At 40.2% G+C, this 21,872-nt stretch overlaps 1 protein-coding gene across 1 annotated transcript in view; it reads left to right on the forward strand.

The window, feature by feature from the left end:
• LOC137231148 (protocadherin Fat 3-like) overlaps nucleotides 1–21,872 on the forward strand; it is a 307,877-nt gene that overhangs the window by 22,839 nt on the left and 263,166 nt on the right. The gene's annotated exons all lie outside the window — the stretch shown is intronic.

A 21,872-nucleotide genomic window follows, 5' to 3' on the forward strand; every position in this document is an offset into this window, starting at 1 on the left:
TTCTGTGCATTAGAATCAGGGGAGCTCTACAATTTAGATTCCCAGGTCCAACTGTTTCAGGTCATTTCCTTGGCAAAGAATAAGCAAGTAAGTGCAAGTAATCTTCCAACAGCAATAAGTAATTCTCTCTCTCTGGACCCCTACTGCAAATTTGCTGGAAGGTCATCTTCTCATCACCTCCCTCCTCCCCTCCTGCCCTATAGAATGCTGGGTGTGGAGTAAGTTGTGGGGAGGAACGAGTCACAAATATTCTATGTTGTTTTTCCCAGGGGATTTGACTGTCACTCTGAGAGCAGCACTCAAGCCCAGGTACCTCCTGCTCTTTCTAAAATTATTGCATATTTTCCTTCTGCTTGTGCCTTTTTGCCCGAATCAAGCAGTATTTTGCAGGTACCTGGGCCTGTTGCATAAACTCAGTCACCCCTCCCCCACCGTCCTCGGAGCAGCCTGGAGGTGTGTCTTTTATTCCCTTTGGGCAGTTGTGAGTGACCCTGAGCACGACCTTCACACGTTTGCCCAAGCTTCTCACTGTAATGGTGAAGTGGATTCTCCCTGTCCGGCGTTGCTGAGTGGATCTGGGTAATACATCCGCTCAGAGGGAAGAAGATTGGTCCATCACACCGTAAAAGGGCTGTACCCTCTCTTTCTCTCCCCGCCACGTCCTGGACAGCTTCCGCTTCTCTATTTCCCACTAATGCACTTCGGCTATGGTTCCTCCTCTTTTTGTGGGGAGCTCTCTTCAGTTGATCTGTCCTCTCGTTGGTAGATTTAAACCTATCATGTAAATCACCAACTTCATAGTTAACAGCATTGCCCTTCATTCTTGCTAGTTTTTCCTGCTTATTTCCTTGGTTTCTGCTCTGAGTTTTTCTTCCATATGATAGGAGCTGGTGCTTTTGCTTGCCAAGGACTCCTAGGACATATTTATTGGCTCTTTGGAAAGTAAGCCAACTGGAAAGCTTGAGGATAATTATTCAGTACTTGGAATTTATAGACAGCATCTCTTTATAGTAACTCGGGTTCCTTTAATGTGAAGCAATCCTGGGTTTAGACCGTAAGTACCGCTAAATTGTACCTGTGAGCTAGCCATATTTTTTTCTTCCCAGTACTTTTAGAAGGGACAACTTTTAAGAAAGTCAGCCTTTGTGGGGATTTTTTTTTTTTTTTAACTGCAGAAACATCAAGGTAAGTGGTCCAGGCTGACAACAGATTCATTGAGTCATAGAATCTCAAGTTGGAAGGGATTTAGGAAAGATTGTTAGTCGTCTACTATTGATGACTTCTGGACTGAAAAGATCACATTGCAAATTCCTAGATCGCTCCAAGATTTAATTTATTTGAGTTCGGATACTTGAACTAATTCCAATCAGGTATTGGTATTTTTCTAACCTCTGAAAGCAGTGGCAACCTTTCTTGACATTGAAATTCTCCACCGAAGTTCTAGATTTGAAATAGATGAAAGCAGAGTTCTCTGATTGCAGAGGAAGAGGGCTCTGAATTAGGGGGGATTCTTACATATCCCCTGGTCCTTTCTACCTAGTTCTTCTTGCTGAGAGATGGAAGGTGGAGGAAAAGTAGAAATCCAGCAAATCTGTCTGCTCACTGTCATCTATTAAAACTACACCATCTTTTCCACACCAAGGACCCTAATCTGCACATCCAAATATAGGCAATGAGGCAAGATCTAAGAAATGTTGATATCCTGAGAAATCTTGCAGAAGGATCCAAGATCCTGAGTTAATCAGAGATCAGTTTTATTTTAGTCACCAGGCTGTTACTAAGATAAAACATCGTATTAATGCATTTTAGAAAGATTTTTAAGGACAGGGTGTAAAAAGGAAGTTTCAAAGAGTTAAGATCTTGATGCCTAGAAATATTAACGCTGTTCACAAAGCACTGGAGAAAAACAGGGCATTACAATATGTTAAAGCATTTATATATTAAAACTTTCAAATCCTTAGGTAGGGAGGAGCTTTAGGTAAACTTCAAACTGGTGGTGGATGCCAGGCTAGATGGTAGAGAACTACTTGAGATTTTAGGGCTGGGGAAAGCATTTTATGACATGTTACTTTATCAAACTTTTATAGAAACTTACCCAATACCTGGGCATACATAGACAGCCAGGGAGAGGTGGAAGGAAAGTTGGCATTTTGAAGCTTTGTTGGCAGACATCTCGTATTATTAAAAAACAAAAAATAGGGCTTCCCTGGTGGCGCAGTGGTTGAGAGTCCACCTGCCGATGCAGAGGACGCGGGTTCGTGCCCCGGTCCGGGAAGATCCCACACGCCGCGGAGCGGCTGGGCCCGTGAGCCACGGCCGCTGAGCCTGCGCGTCCGGGGCCTGTGCTCCGCAACGGGAGAGGCCACAACAGTGAGAGGCCCGCGTACCGCAAACAAACAAACAAACAAACAAAAAAACCAAAAAAACAAAAAATAGCAATTGGCTGAACAATTCCACTGGGCTGGAATCAGGAATCCAGATGTTATAGAAACAAGTCCAGTGGCCACTTTGCCTTTGTAGATGCTATGGCTAAAATTAGCCCTAGCTAAGGGCCCCATCATCAACATCAGAGATCTGTGTTCCCTCGTCCTACAGACCAGGATGGGGCCCTCTGCTATATCCATCCTTTCACAGGGTCCTCCCCGGCTTGTAGCAATGATCCTGACTTTAATTAATTAATTACTTACATATTTTTTTTTATTGTAGGGCTTTCTTTGGTGAGTTTTATTTAATTATTTGGGTATGTTTTAATATTAGCGTTTTTTGAATAAGAATTTCTCAATAGCTGCCTTGAAGGCAGATACAATGCGTGTCTTCTTCATTACTGGAACCCTGCTATCTTGCACAGTCCCTGCCATATAAAAGAAACGTAATTAAAAAGCATACTGAATGAATGAATAAATGAACGCTGAAACAATCAGATTTCTACATTTTTTCAGGGAAAAGGAACTGTTGTGGGCATTTTGGATACCAAGGAGGCAGCCTACTGGAGTAGTTTCAGACATGATGCTCTGAACTGAGTCTGGCTCTGCCACTCTCCAGCTTTTAAGATGTTGGGAATTGACTTAGCCTTTCTGTGCCTTAATGTTCTTCTCTGTAAAAGGTGATAATAATAGCACCTAACCTGTAGAGTTTTATGAATATTTGAAGGGGGACCTGACACAAAGTGAGTGCCCAAGAGGAGTGGGGTAAAGGTGAATGAATGGGCTCTTGACTAAGTAGGGAGAAACTCCTCTGCCATGTGTATTTCAGACTGTTACTAATTAGAAACAGGGCCTTTACTGGGACAAGGATGTCAGGAGTGGGTGAAACCAGAGAAGGCCCAAGTAATTGAAATATGGAGGTGACAGCTACCCCATTACAGCAGAGAAAATCAAGTACAGTTGACCATTGAACAACATGGGGGTCAGGGGAGTAGTGGGAAATCCATGTATAACTTATCCCTCTGTGTAAGCAGTTCCTCTATATTCGAGGTTCTGCATCTGTGGATTCAGCCAACTGCAGATCATGGAGTACTGTAGTATTTACTGTTGAAAAAAATATGTAAGTGGACCCATGCAGTTCAAACCCGTGTTCGTTGTTCAAGGGTCAAATGTAAAACTAGAATGTTGAGCTCTGACGCAAATACCCTTAACTTTTGTGAAAAACTGATCTACAAAAACCCATCGTTCTTATCTGGATATTGAAGTGTGATAGTGGATCCATTATCCATTATCCTGAGCCTAAATGACGCTGAGTATTTTTCGCTGCTTTGTTTCGTGATTTCCCAGTTTCACTTTGAAAGGATTGGGCATCCGTCTGTTGACACAGCAGATAGGTCTTTCATGGAGCAGGGTGTGTTGCTCCAGGAAGAAGATGGGGGTCCAGAGGAGACCCCTGAGAAGAGTGCACACTTAGTTCACACACACTGGTAAAACGTTCACGGTTTCCCTCAGTGACAGAGGAATGCTTTAAATGTTTGGAATTTATAGTCAAGGAGTTTCCAAGTGAGCAAGGTTGTACATGACTCATTTGTAAAGGTTATAAAACACCGTTGGTCATAGGATAAAAGATACCCTCCAAATTTAATATTGTTAATATTATAAACAAACAAGGGGACAACTAAATAAAAAGGAGATAGAGAATTAGAAAACCAAAGTACAAAACCAAAAGAAAATCCAGGCGTCATTTGGCATGTGTGGATCAAGCTTTTTCTCTCTTTCTTTCTTTCTTTCTTTTAATTGAAGTATACTTGATTTACAATATTATTGTGTTAGTTTCAAGTATACAGCAAAGTGATTCAGTTTTTATATATATATATATACACAGATTATTTTCCATTACAGGTTATTACAAGATACTGAATATAGTTCCCTGTGCTATACAGTAAATCCTTGTTGCTTATATATCTGTTAATCCCATACACCTAATTTATCCTCCTCCTCCCTTTCCCCTTTGGTAACTGGAAGTTTGTTTTCTGTCTGTGAGCCTGTTTCTGTTTTATATATAGATTCATTTGTATTATTTTTTAGATTCCACATATAAGTGATATCGTATAATATTTATCTTTCTTTGTCTGCCTTACTTCACTAAGTATAATAATCTCTAGTCCATCCATGTTGCTGCAAATATTTCATTCTTTTTTATGATCAAGGCTTTTCTAAGTGTAAGGTTGCTTACACTTAGTGCTGTGGTTCTTTTGAGTTTAATAGTCATTTAAGTGTTTTATTACCATTTGCATTTGCTGTGGATTTACTCTGGGCCACAGGATGTTTTGTGTTTAACATTTTACTTGTGCTGTGTCAAGATCATCACAGTTCTCTGAGGTTGGCATTATTATGCCCATTGAGAAACAGAGGTTTAGGGCGTCACTTAATTTGTCTGAGATTATATACTTAATCAATTGTGGAGCCTGGATTAGAACCCAGATCTGCCCTGATACTAGTGCTTTACTCTTGACCATAATGAGGCTGCAAATCGTACAATCTCAGCCCTTGGGAAACTTGGAGTTTTGGTAACACTAGCAACAGGTCTTAGTTTGATGAGCAAACCTTGCTCCTCTCTTTTACTAGTTTCTTTTTCTTTTTTTTTTTTTTTTTTTGAGTTTTAGAAGTCTATAGCCTGCTATTGACCATTCTGGTGTTTACTTACAAGAATCCAAATGAAAACCTCATGCCTTAGCTCAGATTGTTGTCACTTCTTCTGAGAATGACAACACCGAAAAATAAATTTCTGTGTGTGGAAGCTTGCAGCGGAGAACAGCTACGGTGGTGAAATTAACTCACAAATGCATAAAAACCTGACGTGGTCTTTTCCATTTGTGCCTAGGATTATTTTGCTCCCTTGCGAAGAGCAGAGGTCCTGGTTTTCATAGCTGTTTGCAGTTTCAGCTCAGGTCTTGTTATAGTTTACATTTAAAGCTTTACAGTGGTACCAGGTTCAGGCTAAATTTGAAAGGAGCTCTGGGGGAGACAACTTCAGCATTTCCCCAGGGAACTGGACTGGAAAATTGCTAGAGAGTGAACTGTAGGGAACAAGCTTGAATTGGTCTCTTGGGTTGGCCATAATTACCTAATGGATTTTCCATCTCTCAAAATTTTAGGAAGGAAAAAATTGCATTAAAAAAAATAACAACAAAAATGTGAAACCCGAACCTCCTTGATTTCTCTTCAGGACTATAAACTCCTGCCCTCCTGTCTAGCCTTTGAAGAATGGGTGTGTTCTGGGACAGAGACAGGCCAGAGGAGACACATGCAGGAGAAACGGATTGAAGTGTGATTGAAACTCACAAATTCCATAACCTTATTTCCCCTTTCTGAATCACTGCTGAATGCTGAGATTCAGCTCCATTCAAGATGGCTTTGGGTGCAGCTGGGACTATATTTTAATGACCAGTATATCCTAATTATTATGGAGCATTTTGTTTTTCCATGGAATATAAAGGTATTTGTTGAGTGGCTTAGCTGTTTGCATACCAGGGTTTCCTGCTCAAAGGGACCCATTATGCAGTCAGGTTTCACCCAGAACACCGCCCACCTCCCACATCCATCTTGCTTGGAAATTGTATCTGGAACCGGGAACATTACCCCACCCCCACTGGATGCGTCCCCAAAACTGTTCTATTTTAATGTGTTTGGTTATTATTCAGATTGCCCAGGAAGATAAAGTGTCTGTTGCTCTCCTACCCCTCTAACTTTTCTTATTGGCCGATATGTGTAAGACTGTGCTTGGCTTTGGGAATAAATACGCTTCAATAGAGGGAGCCAGCCTCTGTGATCCCACATAATGTTCATTGGACCGATAAATGTGAGTGCTTGCTGGGTGCCTAATGTCGTGTTACAGCTGCGATGGACCCACACGTGGAACAAACGCTGACTTGCTGCTTTCGTGATTGGGGAAGTAACTCAATTACAGAAGAAAGAAAAATACTCAGTATACTATGGCGAGAGCTTTAAGGGATCCAAGTGCTACGAAGTTCAGACAAAGGAGACTTTGCCTTGGCTTGAGGGATCATGGGAGAGATCATTTGAATTAGCTGCAGTCTTGCCTGTGCCAAGAAAGGAGGGTCCGGCTGGGTCCAGCAGCACCAGCAGAGGCCCAGGACTGGGGAGCACAGAGGTCACTGGCAGGGGACTGTGCATGGTTTCATCTGATTGGCATATTGGTTGTGTGGAGGATGGTAGTGCCAGAGAAAGTCGGAGCCAGATTTTGAATAGTAGTGGACATCAAGGAGGGAGCTTGGGCCTTATTCATTGGACAGTCAGGTTTTGCTGAAAAGATGTGAGCATCTTGGCATCATTATGAGAACCATGATTATTGTAGAGTTACCTGGAAGCAGTGTGGTGTGCACAGTGGATGGTAGGAACATGGGGGCACGGACAGACACAAAAGAATCAGGTGGGTTAGAATGAGGATGATAGGCGACGGACCTAGAGCAGGTGGGATGCAGATGGAGACCAGAGACCAAGGTCGCTGGGGAAGGAGAACCAGCAGTTGAACCAGTAGTGTGGGAAGGCTGTGGCGAGAAGCTGAAGGATTCGAGTTTGGATGACAAAGAGACAGGTGGTGACATTAACAGAATTAGTTGAGGAGGGAGAAGTGTGTGTGTGTGTGTGTGTGTGTGTGTGTGTGTGTGTGTGTGTGTGGTTGTTGGGCAGGAGGGAGTTGTGGCCAGGCTGGCGTTCTTTCAGAACTTGATCTGATACTTCCTTAGCCGTGTAATGTTGAGCAAGCAGCTTCATCCCCCTAAGCATCTAAGCATTCTACATCTGTAAAATACGTCTTTAATTCTCATGACTTATTATTCCAAATATTATTTGTTTAAGAAAAATAGAGAATGGAATGGTTCCATCAGTTCTCAGAAAGTAAGAAAAGAGAGGAACAGGAAATGCAATATGGAAATCTTTTGAACTTTCTGCTGAGGCATAAGATTTAGACTCTTGACATTTACAGCAGAAAAGTACAATTTATGAATGATGGAGGGTATGTCAATTTGTTAGTGATAGGAAGTTTCCCCCTCTGACACTTAAGATGGCCATAATTTGGGGTGGCACTTACCCTGGCCACGTTTATAATCAAGGCTAATTGTGCATTGAGTGATAAATAAGAAGTGGGTTGAAATTTCCAAAGAGACCGACACAAATATGAATATTACAAGCTGAAAAAAAAGAGAACCTTCAAGCTCCTGTCTTGCCTTTATATATGGTAGATGACACGAGAAGAGGTCCGCTTTGGACTGGTGGTATAGGTGGGTGTATTTAGTGTCCAAAACTCAGCACTTCAGAAGGAACTGAAATCTTTCTCTACATCTAACAACTTGTAAATAACCTTATGGCTTCTAAGCTACTTGAAATTTTGTTGAGTTGAAACGAATTGGAAAGGAACCGGACCTGTCATTGAAAGCTAATGGATTGAGCTTTCTTAAATACTGAAAGGCACCTAAATGACCTCCCCAGAATTTAGAGAAGAAAGTTTTCAACCTGCTTTCATCTCCTCTTCCTCTGGGTATTTTTCATGTAAGGGATGGGGAACAGAAGCCACGGTTGGGGTGTTTTAAAGGTGAGACTGGAGTTTGCCCTCCAGTCTTTCAAGGATAAGACAGTTTTACTTACCAGGGATAGGATCCGTTACACCCTGAGCAGCTGCTGTTTTTGAGGTAGGAAAGTGAGGCTGAAGAGCTTTGTACAGCTGTCATGCAGAATTCTAAGCACCCATTTTACAAACCTGTCAGTATGGCCTGGTTTCCTGGGCAGATGCAGCCTTCGGCTGTAGCCTCTTTCCCTGCTAGCCCTCTTCTTTCATCAGTTTTGTTTTTGTTTCCTGTTAGGAATGTTCCAGATTTAGCAGCTTATAAGCAGGATGTGTGTGTGTGTTTTAAGAGTCTTCATTTGTGTGCTTGAACTCAGACTCCTGTTTGTCTTCAAGGAGTCATATACAAAAAAACAAAAACCTTGACTCAGGGCTCTGAAAATTTTGTCCTACAGGGAAAAGGAAGAGCAGAAATCCTTATCAGCTTTCTTATTTGCTTATAAAAGTGGTAAGGCATGAAATTGGAACAGATGGCATAGAAATAGCTAGACTGATCTCCTTTAGTTGAATTTTGCTGACAGTTTCTTTAAAATCTTTGTAAACTCCCACTTTCAACAGTTCTTTTAGGTCTTTCAAGGCCCTGTGGGTAAATGCATCAGTGTAATAAGCTCCCATCCAGGTATGTTACAGGAAGGAAGCTGTAATCTAATTCAGGACCCAAGATCTAGACCATGAAGCCTATTTTACACATCTCTAATAAATAGATCCTAAAGTTAATCTATCACCTGTTCTCCTGTCATCCTGAAGTTGAGACAGTGTAGTTACCATCTTAGGTTGTACCTGCGGGGGTACGTGTAGTGGACAGCCTGTCTTTGCTAAGTTAAAGTGGACATTAGAACATCCTTTAATAGGAAAGTTGAGGAGATTTTGAGAATTACAGGCTGAGTATGCCAACACATAGGACATCAGATAGACAGCAAAATAACTTAAGTAGTGGGTATCCTATTCGCTTTTTGTCTGTGGATATTAAGCAGTATGAATAGCTGGGGAAAAATTGTTATATCATTAGCCATGTGTGGTGTGGTGATAGTTTATTATAGGGCCAAGTTACTGAAAAAGAAGGAGATGTATCATTATTCATATTAAAAAATGCTGTGACAATGTACTACTTCAGATGAGTGTTGCTCCCATAAATCATCCCAAATCCCTGTACTCAGGGGATTTGTGAAAAGATAGTATTTTCAGAGGCAAAATTATTTCAGTTTCTTCATGGGAGAAATTTTAGAATGCAGGGAGGAGTTCATCCAAGCAAGAAAGCCATTTACTGAGTTCATATCATTAAATAGGAAAGGTAAGGAGGAATATGCCGAGTTTAAAGATATCTTAACACGACTCTCCCCAGCCTGGGGCCTCAGACCTCTGGGTGATTGCAGTGTGTGTCAGACCTGCATTGCCTATAAACTTAATGAATAAAAACTGAATTCCTTTCTGTTTTGGGGGTGGTATTAAAAGGGCCTCGTACTCACAAGGGTTGAGAAGTGTGCTTTAAGGTGAGGTACAAACCTTAGTTTGCTCTCTCTCTCTCTTTGTCTTTTAATTTGGCTGTTTTCTTATTTATGAACATTTTAGCCCAGCTCAGAATAGAACAGCAAAATTGCAGTCACCAACTGCACCCAGTTTAGTACAATATTCAATCTAAGGGTCTTGTATCTTACAAACCTTTGTATTATTCCAACCCCTTGGTGGTTACATACCTTATATATTAGTACTTGATTTCTCAAAAGATTTCCTTCTAAAAGCAGAATAATACCACAACTAAGAGGTAAGGGCAATGTACTTTGAATCTCTGAAGCCCTGGCTCTTTGACCTACTCATGCTGGCTGGATGCAAAGGCATTTTAGTCATTCCTTTCATTAAGGATTCCCCAAATTAATGCCTTCTAATTAATTATTCATTTCAATTATGTTGTCCTCTTTCTCCTGAATTCCAGATTTTCTTACTCCTGTATTGCTTTCATTTATTATATATTTGCTTTTTTCTTTACTTTTTTAAAAAAATGCTTTAGTCTTTAGAAGAGTAAATGGACTTAGGCATTATTTTGCTTCCATGTGACCTAAGGGAACATGCCCAGAGGCTACCATATTAGATCTAGCTTTTGCTTACCAGAGGCATCTGAAATGGCAGAATTATGACAAGAATGTCCAGAGAAGGAACATTTAACTGGAAATTCCACTCTTGAACAGATCACAAAATAGAAGGAGCCCCCTTTAGCTGCCCTTAACTGGTAATAACTGCTCATGGGTAGTTTTAATATCCTTCAGAATTCCTCATCTTTCCTTCCCCTATATTTTCTTGTAAATAGGTGTCAAGAAGTAGTTTCGGTAACTCTTTTGAGGACTGGATAGAACGAGCAAATTTTTGAATTTGCTCCACTTTTATTGAATTCAGAGGAGTCACTTAACATATTAAGCTCTTTCCATCAGCTGAGGAAACCTTACCTCAGAATTTGGAGACACCAATCCCTTAACAATTATGAGACACTTTTAAGGCATCCTTGGCCTGGTCCTTCTTGTTGGAACTCAGAAAAGATCATCAGACCCTTTAATGACACCTTCACCATCTCAGGAAATTAAACAAATCCGTTTCTCCATCAATTAGAATTTTCGCTGGTCCTTTGTGAATGGGCAGAGCATGATATATTTCAAATAATTTAATGAAAGAATTGAAACAAGTTTTACTTTGGTAACTATTTGGGAATCTATACATACCCTTCTTGAGAAAATGAGAAGATTCCGTGTGGGACTGAGATAAGACCAGGGTTAGAAAACATTCCCAGAAGAAAGGGTGAGGTGTCAGTATCCGTGCTTCTGAATCTATAACACCTGGCCCCAAAGCAAGTGATTGTAAATACTTCTGAAGGATGATTGTCAGTTCTCTTCCATAAAGAACAGAATAATAGAAGCATAGAGAAATAGAGACAGTTATTCTGGTCAAAATAGCTACTGAAATGTAGGTACTCCTCTTTGGGCCTGTGGTGCCCCTACAATGATGTCTTTTATCTTCTTTTCCTTCTTTATTCCTTTTCAATTTGTAGCTGGTTGCTGTACCCCACGTTGTTTCTTCTAATAAATGGAATATTTGTCACATCCACCGGGAATCCTTGGTGGTTTTGTTCCCAGTATTCACAGTGCAGTGCTGAAGAGATAATGGTTTGTGTGTGGTGGGGCATCTCAGTGTTAACCCCGCCAACCTTCTGTGGGCTTCACACTTCTCAAGGTTCTGTCCAGCATTTTCTTTTTCAATTTTTTAACCTGGTTTTCCTCAGATTTTCTGTGTCATATCACAGTCTGGAATTTTATATATATATATATATATATATATATATATATATATATACATACACACATATATCTTTACTCTTCTAAAGATTAAAGCATTTTTTTAAAAAAGTAAGAAAAAAAGCAAATATATATATATTATATATATATAAAATATAGTGTGTGTATATATATATATATATCTTTACTCTTCTTCTAAAGACTAAAGCATTTTTAAAAAAGCAAAGAAAAAAGCAAATATATATATTCTATATATATAATATAGTGTGTGTGTATATATGTGTGTGTATATATATATATATATATATATATGTATAGCATTTGCCATTATGTCACATTAGACAGTTGTAATAGAAAATTGATTCCTTGAGAAAGATTTCATTTCATCAACACTGTGGGAGTAATAACCGTATTGCTGCTTTATAAAGATTTTAAGGGTTTGCAAAACACTGTTTATCCTTTGTCTAAAATTTCCTTCCTTGTGTCTGCACAAGTTGTGAAGATTGGATCTGCTAGGTAAAATTCCATTTTTTCTAAAATGTGGTATGCCATTTTTTCTAAAATGTGGTATGCCATTTTTAGAAAAAATTCCATTTTTTCTAAAAGTGTGGCATTTGAATATAAGTATATATGCGTGTTATAATTTTAATTTTGAATTCTAAATGCTTCCCCATGAACAAATGATGAAATATTTCCCCAATTTATCATCTGTTAGCATTGATCATATCCTACTTGGTATTGCTTTTAACCTTCTCTCTTTTTTTTCATCTTGACTTACTTTTCTAAGGCCCCTAAGAGTAGGGATCTACATTTGGTATCAGTTCTTAGGAGGAAAGAAAGCTGACATATCCTGAACAACCACTGTGTTCTAGGCATTGTGCTAGAGAGGCAGTATTCAGAGAAGTGCTACGAGGTAGGTATTATTACCTCTATTGAGAAACTTAGGTGCAGAGTAGTTAAATACTATAGGCCCATAGTTACATTTGAGCTACTGACCAAGCACTGTCAAGCCCACTGTCTCATTTCGATTTTACCATTATGCCTCTTTTACCCTGTGTATTCTAAGGTGTCATTTTGTTGACTTCAGCTAATTTAAGTATAGAAATGATAAATAATAGGAACCAGGGTAACACGACATTTTCCTTGTCTCATGACAAGCCAAGGGACATTACTGTAATGCTAATATGTATTTCAGATTTGAATCTGGAATGACCTGAGACTTGAATTTTGAGCCTTGTTTTCGTGTTGTACCCATTTCAGGATAGTGGGGCTTATTGCATTGGTTTCCACATCTGAAGAACAGAACATGAAAATGGTTATCTGTAGTGTAAGTGACATGTGTATTGAAATGGTTAAATTGTAGAAACCAATCGTGGGTCGTTTTAAGGACATTAAAGTCGTCTCTGCCCCTTGTCCTGTAGAACATACTGTGTATTTAGAGGGAGCTTAACCAGTAATTCAGGATGACCACTGTCACATACCATACACTTACTGTGGGTGAATCCAGGTTGCTATGACAACGAAAATATTTTCAGTTTCTCCTTTTTAGAGTATAAACGCACAAAGCTGGAATATTGCTTAAGTTCACGTTTCATATTTATCTTTTCTGACTTCAGGTTACAAAGACAAAGAAGTGAGGAAGACACTAACCATATTTCTTCAGTTACGCAATTGTTTCTCCTTTTCACTCCCATCCCTTAGTGGAGTTCCTGGAATTCAGCTTGGCTGTCGCTAGACTATGCTGACATCTCTTCTTAAGGGCAATGATGAGGAGAGATTAGACATCTTTCATTACTGTTCTCGTTTAAAGATTAGCACATATTTCTTTCAACTTGGATTTGAAATCTAAATCGCCTTGGGTAAAGAGGATTCAGAATCAGAGATACACAGTGCCCCCCCCCCCCCTTTACAGATGGTAAGGACTTCATTCTGTGAATATTCTGTGGGGGGTGTTCTTGGCATTCAGGAAAGAAGAAAAAGGTAGAAGAGAGGAGGAAAAAACAAAACAGTTGCTAAGCCAAGAGTCTAGAAATTACCCCAGGCTCCCTGGGGCTTTTTCTCTTGAGGTCCCTTCTTTGGGACCCACAGTGTAAGTTAAGAGGATCACTGAAGAATCAAATGGCTGTAGATGGTTCAGCAATTTTTGAGCCAGCTAGGTGCTGAAACCCTATATTTATTTGAAAGATAGCAGACATACTGGCTTCTGCTCCACAAGGCTAACAATGAACATTGTTAAGGAGATTTTATTTTATTTTGTTTTGTTTGGTTTGGTTTTTTGCTTATTTATTTATCTGACTGCACCGCAAGGCTTGTGGGATCCTAGTTCCCTGACCAGGGACTGAACCTGGGCCCTCGGAAGTGAAAGTGTGGGGTCCTAACCACTGGACTGCCAGGGAATTCCCAGGAGTTTTTTTTTTTTGTTTGTTTTTGCTTACTAGATCACTGGTTTATTATAAAAGCATATAACTCAGCAACAGCCAGATTGAAGAGATGCAGAGGGCAAGGTATGGGGAAAGGGTGCGGAGCCTCTATGCCCTCTCCGAGTGCAATACTCTCCCCAAATCTCCATGCGTTCACCAACCCAGAAGCTCTCTGAACCTCCTTTTTTTGTTGTTTTTATGGAGGCTTCATTGCATAGGAATGGTTGATGAAATCATTGGCCATTGGACCTCCAGCCTCTCTCCCTTCCCCAGAGGTCAAGGGTGGAAATGAAAGTTCCAACTCTCTCTTCAAGGTTGGTTCCCTGACAACCAGCCCCCATCCTTAGGTGCTTTCCAAATGTCATCTCATTAACAAAAACTTAGTTGTGGTGAAAAAGGTCTTGTTATGAATAACAGGACACCTTTATGGCTCTGAAATACTTTCAGGAACTAAGGATAGAGACCAAATATTATGACAAAAGATGCTCCTATTGCCCAGAAAGTTCCCAGGGTTTGGGGAACTGTGAGCCAGGAACTGTGGATGAAGACTAAATATATATGAAAAAATATTTTTGCCGCCTGACCAAATATACATGTTTCTTATAAATCACAATATTGCACGTGGCAAAATAGACTTTGTAGATGTGATTAAGTTAAGGATCTTGAGATGGGGAGTTTATCCTGGAATATTTGAGTGGGCAGTGTCATCACAGGGTCCTTACAATAGTCGGGGTCAGAGAAGGAGATGTCATGACGGAGACAGAGGTTGGAGAGATGCGAGGAAGGATTGTTACCCAGCCGGTTGCCCGACGTATACAGAAGCCAGTACTATGGCGCTGGCTTTGGAGGAAAGGAAGAGCTTTATTGCGAGGCTGACGGGCAAGAGGACAGGAGGCAGGACTCAAATCTGTCTTTCCCATCCAGAGTTCAGAGCAAAATTTAAGGGCGAACTTGGCAAAAGCTGATTGGCTAGTCTCAACTCATCCATCTGGAAGCCATTTTTCCTTATTGAAAGACTTCTTACTTTGTAAAGGGCTCCAGTGGCAACGTTTCTATTCTTTGAGTTCTGTAGACTCAAGATTTTTGGTTCCGGGGTCATCCTGGAGCCACAGATTCCCATCTTGCACGTGCATAGTGCTGTCTCTGTGAAATAACTACAGGTTTGAATACTCAACAACCTGTCTTAAGGAAGCAAAGCCAGTTTTTGCTGGTCAATGTGTTATGTGCTATTTCAATTTCCCCTTATTTCTTTATACATTCCTCAATCTTGAGGGAAATAGGGTGCTTCTTGCTGATTAGGAGCATGTTTTTTTATAAGAGGAACAAAGTTGTTTTGCACTTAATTGTAAATATTCACAAGTCCCACCTTGAACTCTTAAGTCTTAGGACATCATTGTGTGAGTGGGGAGGCCTATTAAATATATGAGACAGACAATAAGTACAAAATTTGGTGAGTCCTGTGAAGGCGTCTAGAAATACCACCAAATAGCTGTAATTTCTCATGGCTCTTAGCCTCACAGTCAAGGCTATTTGCAAACCATCTCCAGGAGATTTTAAAAAGTACAACTCTGCAGCCTTGGGCTTCCCCATATTCTCTCCATCCACCCCTCCATTCTCTTTTTTCTCCTTCTTTCTGTACCCTTCAATATTGGCTGAGTGCCAGGCACTGTGTTAGGAGATGCAGGTAAAATGATGCCTGGGGCAGACCTATTTTTCTGTCTTCATAGAGCCCCAGTCTCAGGGGGAAGACAGATGGGTAGACAGGAGATTACAACATGGTACTCAACGTTCCCTGAGAGGGCAAGGGGAACACCAAGGCCTCTGGTGCTGGTAATACTTCCTGAGTGGGGCAAAGGCAGGCGGCTCCAGGCTTCTTTTCTCTTCTCCTGTCTTCTTCCTTCCCCTTTCCTTTCATCATTTCTTCCCGTTTTCTCAGATTACCTTGAATATTTGTCTGAACTGAAACTGTCTTCAATAACTACTTTTTTATTATTAAACATAAGGCACGATTTGTAATATTTTCCTCCAAGTGTTTAACTTGGAAGGAGATTTATCTCAGGTTCTAAATGCTGCTTTTAAAGAAATACCGACTAGTTTTTCATTAAGAGAAAGAGGAATAAATAAGCTACATTTCTTTTCAAAATTCATCAGTGTAGCTCTCTGAGTAATTCACGCTGTTCATTTCATTCTCTAGTTTGAGAACCTGGCCTCACAATGAAAAATTATGCCCAAACATCCTTGAAACTGTATTTTCCCTTTAGTATAGGCAGGAGCTAAAGTGTCTTCAGGTCCAAAATGTGGTTTATTCCGTGTTTGACACGTACAAATCCTCTTTGGTAAAATGTCATTAGGGAGGCATATTGAGCTGTGTGGCCTCTGTTGATAGGTATTTTTCAGCTTTTATCACTGTCTGTGTCAGAAAATTAAGTGTAATCTAGGGTGCTTTCATTCCTTTGTTAACTCTAGTGGGTGTATTTTATATTAGGGACTTTAGTACAACATTTTGCCTTGGAGAAATACATGTCCCTTTCCACTCTGACAGCCTCAGCCTGCTCTGTCTGGAGGGTTGTGACTGAAAAGCCTTTTTGCCCACCCTCTGGTTGAAAGTCCTCTGCTGATGGGTAGCAGGAATGGTTCTCAGAGATTCACCTCATTTACAGTTCTGTTTTGCAGGGAGAATGTGTCTTCTATTTGCAGGGTGACTGCTGGAAATTTTATGGAAACACCACCTGAAAATCTGGGTATGCTTTTTGGGTGCCTTTTCCTGATTTCATCTGATGATTTTCATTCTCTGTAATTCATGCCCCAAGGTTCTCAGTTAATTCTGGCATATCACCCACAGAGTAACATCCCATAAGCAAAGGGCCCATTAGCATGTGTCTGCGTGCTGCCCTGTGCCAATAGAAATCCTCTGGAAGAACCTAGGACTTAGCCGCTACTCCACTCTGGTGTGGAAAAGTATTGGAAGGCTGCCTGCCTGACAGTGAGTGCCTTGCATGTCACCAGCCATAGCTCCCTAAATTTGCACAATGCTGATGCTTTGTACCAACTCATTTATCGACAACATTTACTGGAAAAGAAACGTACTTGGCCTCCATGAGTTTGTCATATTACTTGTTATTCAGGACAGAAGCAGTGGGACAGAAAGCAAATTCTTTTTGTATGCACCTACACTCCTCAAAGGTGAAAACAATGTAGAGATTGTTCATTGTAGGTACATTCTTTCATGTTTGTAAAGAATGTCTAAGTAAATGCTGAAACTTCCTGCCAGAAATCTAATTCGTTCTAATTAGTCAACCTTTAGTATAAGAAGAATATGATGGATATGTTTTGCTGGGGTCAGGGGAAAGAGCATAGAAGCTAGAGGTCCCCTCAGCAGCCTGAAGATGCATAGAACTTGGGGAGGGCCTTTGGGCCAAGATTGGCAGTTTGGGAACAATTGCTTTTAGGAAGGAACAACTAAAGGGTTTGGAAGTGTGGAAAAAAGCAGTGATGGTGATGGGAAATGAACCCCCCCTAAATACAGCTACCAATTAGACTACTCACATCCTGTCCATTTTTTTATATCCTCTGATTAAGTGGCTAAAACGTAGTTTTATCTGAAAGCATTAAAGCGAAGTAAAAATGGAATGTTTAATTCTGACAGTTCTCAACAGAAGCTATTGGTGACCGTTATTTATTTGGAGCTATCGTTGTCCCTTGAGCAACACCGGTTTGAACCGTGAGGGTCCACTTATATGCGGATTTTTGGTCAATAGTAAATACTACAGTACTACGTGGTCTGTAGATGGTTGAATTCACCAGAGCAGAACCATGAATATGGTGGAACCTCATATAAGGAGGGCCGACTGTAAGTTATGCGTGGGTTTTGGACTGTGCAGAGGTGCCCTAACCCCCTTGTTGTTCAAGGGAATCAAATCCAACAATACCTTACAAGGATCATACACCACGATCAAGTGGGATTTATCCCAGGGATGCAATGATTTTTCAGTATCCTCAAATCAATCAATGTGATACACCACATTAACAATTTGAAGAATAAAAAGCATATGATCATCTTACTAGTTGCAGAAAAGGCTTTTGATAAAATTCAACACCAAAACTTTCCAGAAGGTGGGCATAGGGGGAACATACCTCAATCTAATAAAGGTGTCCTGAAATTCTTAAGTAATCAAGTCTGTGAAAATCTTTTTATGGGACTGTGTAAGAGTATGTCGTTTGCGTAATGACGTATGTGAGCCCTGATTTGTTAGGATTTGGGGAGCTGGTTCTTCAGATTGAATAAGGTAGCACTTCCTCGTGAAGCTGCTTAAATTACCGAAAATTGAGGCTCTTCTTCTTTCAGTGTACTTCACTAACATTATAGCTTTTTAGAGTATAAAGGGAATTTAGTTATCTGCCCTAAGTTCCTCATTAAGGAAACAAAACCAAAAACAACTAATCTGTTCAGAGGGAAAAAAGGAAGGAGAACAAACCCTAGTACCAGCTTTGGGCTAATCATTTCAGATCACTAACTTATTCAATCTTAACCTTGTGTGATAACTATTATCCCCATTTCACATATTGGGAAACTGATACTCAGAAAGGTTAAGGAGCTTGCCCAGGGAAACATAGCACAAGGCAGGGATGAGTTTTAAATTTAGATCTCTCTAGTGTCAGTGCCCATACTCTTTGTACTACCCCAAGTTAAGGCCATTCAACTAGTTAGTGTTAAAGAGAATGGACTAGAACCCAGGTATCTTACTCCCCTAAACAGTGATCTTTCTAATATATGCTACTACTTAACTTGGAAAAATTTGAACATGTATGCCAATTGTAAAAAAGATGAATATAGAATTCCACTTTCTTAATTTTTTCAAAAGTAAAAATAATTTTCCTTGAGACTGTAATTTCACAATCCTCCCTCCCTTTTTTTTTTTTTTAAAGCTTTGTTTTTTGCATAGAAGCTAATTGAGCTTTCAGACACTTCACTAACTTAATTTTAATCTCTGGTTGTTCTTCTGTATATATTTCTTTTCCGTTCAGATGATGAGTATGCAATTGTGGTTACCCTGATTAATGTTTTACATATTTCCCCAGGCATTCATACAGAGTTGACTAAAATATAAGTTACCCTTGGCTTCAGAAAACTTCTGGCATTTAGAAACACGCACAAAATGTACCCCTTGGTAAGCAGTGTTCCAACTTACAATTTTCTTCCTTTTAAGGAAGGGGGGAGAGAAAGAGACATTTTCCAGGGAGATTTTGGTTACAGAAAAGACACTGGTTTGAAACCATTATTTTTTCCATTTCAGCCTTTTCCTCAGCATAGGAAAAGTTAAAAAATAGATGTATTCAGGTGTTTTTAACATGATGAGCTGGAATGGAATGCAGAATCAGCTCTTTTTCCCTCTTCATCTCTGAGCAAAAATATCACCATATTTTAAATTGCTTTGGGTCAGAACACTGTTGAATTATTCAACAGTTTGAACCGGTAGAATTAGAGGATTCATTAGACCGAAGGTCAAAAGTTAAGTTTAAAAGACTTCCTTATAGTTATGATATGATTCACAATGTTGACAGATTCCAGAACGGCCTCAGGAGCTAGAGATGTGTGGTCTTAATGAGCTAAAAACACTCTTTTGCCTGGCCATTTAGCCCCTCGACCACTCAGAAGTACCCTGAATTCAAATCACTTAGGTCTGTGTTAGATCTGTAGGCAAGTGTGTACTGGGTAATACTCCCACTGGTTCTTTTCACAAGATATTTACATGAGACTGGAAATTGTTCTACCGATTTATTTTCATTTTCCTGGTTTATCCACATCCCATGAAAAAATGAATCTGGTTCATACTGGGTCGTATAATTGGAACAAACAGAACTTTCACTCTTCAATTCGTCTTTCAGTTATTTGTTGAAAGAGCGTATGGCTTGAAGTCATAAGACGGAAACTGCATTGAGCAGATTTCTCATTAGAAGGATGGCAAAAGAAAGGGTAATATAGCAATTCTGTGCATATACCGAGTACCAAGTGCTCTTGGGCAATAAAATATTTACCTGTCTTCTTCCTTATTCATGTGTATACAGAGGGTGCATAGTGTTGAGTATCACCATTTTTGAAATGGGTAAGACGATTTGCAGAATCAAACCAAGAACACTGTCCTCTTGTCACCAGTCTGCCCACTATGACCCACTTCCCCTTCCCATTTAGCAACTTTGGGAATTTGGAAAGTTGGGCTTTGGGAAGAGTTCTACCTTACACCTTCTGGTGCTACCCACGATTTCATTTTCTTGCTGTCAGTTGAAACTCACTTGTTTTAACATGCATTAATTTACTAGTTTGGACACTTCAGAAATAATTGATGGTGAAGCCATCTAAAGAATAAGATGTTCCCTTACTACTTTGGCTGTAGCCACTCTCCTCTCCATTAAGGCTCTTTCTCTCCAGGTGATTGATGACGTCTTGTTGATCTGTATTTTAAGACCCTAAGTTGCCAAAGGTGGTGAGATTTCTCAGCAGCTTTTGGTATAGGTGACCACTCCCTTTGCCTTGAAACACTTTCATTTTTGGTCTTCAGTAATATTACCCTGCCCTGGTTTTCCTCCCACTGAAGTGGCCATTCATTCTTGGTCTCCTTTATTGACGCTCCTACCAACCTCTAAATATTGAGTGTTTCAGGGCTTGAACTTGGACCCTCTTCTCTCTTTATCTGCAGTCCCCTTCCTTACCTCTAGTGATATCATTTAACATTGCTTTTAATACCATCTATAGGTTACTCTTAAATTTATATATCCGATTGAACTCCCACTTGGATGTCTGAGGGATGTATACATATGTGGCTAAAGAGAACTAATGTTCTACCAGCCCCCACCCTGAAAGCTGCTTTTACCCCCGTCTTTTCAACCTCCATAAATGGCACCATCATCCACCCATTTTCTCAGGCTAAAAACCTAGGAATCATCCTCAAGTCCTCTCTTTCCCTCATTTCCCACATCCACACCATTATCCAATCCTGTCTGTTTTACTTGCAGAATATATCCTGAACCTGACCACTTCTCACTGTTTCCACTGTTCCAGCCCTTGTTCAGGGGATCAACATCTCTTCCCTGGACCACTGCAGCGGCTCCCGTCCAGGAGCGGACTTCCTGCCTCCAGTCTCCCACTCTTAAAATTCATCCTCCACGCTGAGCCAGAGTGTTGATCAGGTCATGTCACTGTCTTGCTTATAAACTTCCAGTGGCTTCCCATTGATATAGGTATAAAATTTAGACTCCTTACCCTAGCCTCAAGGTTCCTTGTGACCTAGCTCCTGTCTGTCTCTCTGATTTCCTTTCCCTTCACTGTCTCTCTGGTTATCATGGCACACAGGCTTTTTCTCTGTAACGTAAACCTCCAAAATGTCCTGCCACATTACCTTTGTCTCTGCTGCTCCTTCTGCTTCCTTTTCCTCCAAGTCTTTCATCTTCTGCTTTTTATCATTTATGTCTTGACTCAACCCCTCCAAGCAGCCACGCCTGACTGTCCTAGTTGAAGTGATCCCTCTTCAAACTTCTGTCTCCGAAAGATCCTATTTCATCTTCTTCACAGCACATTTTAGTACTTGAAATGATTGTGTTTATATAGTCTACTCTCTGTCTTCCACCACAAGAATTTCTGGTCCTTGGGAGCCTGTCTATGGGGTTCACTGCTGTCCCCTCAGTGCCCAGAACAACAGTGCTTGGTACATAGTAGCTGCTCAATAAACACTGGTCGATTATATTTGCCTCTTGGTTTCTGTAGCTCTTTTAATTTTTCCTTTAAAAAGAGAGGTAAAAATTCCCTTTGATATGCTGGACTGAGTAAATTAGATTTGTCCCATTCATCTAAAGAAATTATCCTGCCACAGCCTATTAATCGTTTTTTTGGTTTTGAATTTTATTCTATTTTTTATACAGGAGGTTCTTATTAGTTATCTATTTTATACATATTAGTGTATATATGTCAATCCCAATCTCCCAGTTCATCCCACTCCCCATGCCCCTTTCCCCCCTTGCTGTACATATGTTTTTTTCTCTATGTCTGTGTCTCTATTTCTGCCTTGAAAACTGATTCATCTGTACCATTTTTCTAGATTCCACATATATGTGT

The sequence above is a fragment of the Pseudorca crassidens genome, chromosome 9 (genome assembly GCF_039906515.1).
Source record: "Pseudorca crassidens isolate mPseCra1 chromosome 9, mPseCra1.hap1, whole genome shotgun sequence".
NCBI classification, from domain to species: Eukaryota; Metazoa; Chordata; class Mammalia; order Artiodactyla; family Delphinidae; genus Pseudorca; species Pseudorca crassidens.